Genomic DNA, 419 nt, shown 5'->3' on the forward strand with positions numbered 1-419 from the left:
CTTTTTAAAACCTCCCACTCCCAGCTTCCTTCCCTTGTGGCGCTGCCAGTCTACCAGGGCTATAGTAGCAGAAGCAAGCAGCAGCAGCAGCAGCAGCAGAGGCAGCACCAGCAAACTGCAGCAAAAAACAGCAGCAACACCTTGGCGCAGCAGCACGGCTCATCGACTTTAAGACCCAACACGTATTGCCAAGTTAGCCTCTTGTGAGGCGCTCAAGAGCCACAGCTAGCTACAGCTAGCTACAGCTAGCCACAGCCAACTACAGCTAGCCATAGCAAGCCGCAGCTAGCTACAGCTAGCTGCAGCCAGCCACAGCTAGCTGCAGCTAGCCATAGCTAGCTACAGCTAGCCATAGCTATCTACAGCTAGCCACAGCTAGCTACAGCTAGCCACAGCTAGCTACAGCTAGCCACAGCTAG

The sequence above is a fragment of the Eimeria tenella genome, genomic scaffold, assembly GCF_000499545.2.
Source record: "Eimeria tenella Houghton genomic scaffold, Eth_scaff1995, whole genome shotgun sequence".
NCBI lineage: Eukaryota > Apicomplexa > Conoidasida > Eucoccidiorida > Eimeriidae > Eimeria > Eimeria tenella.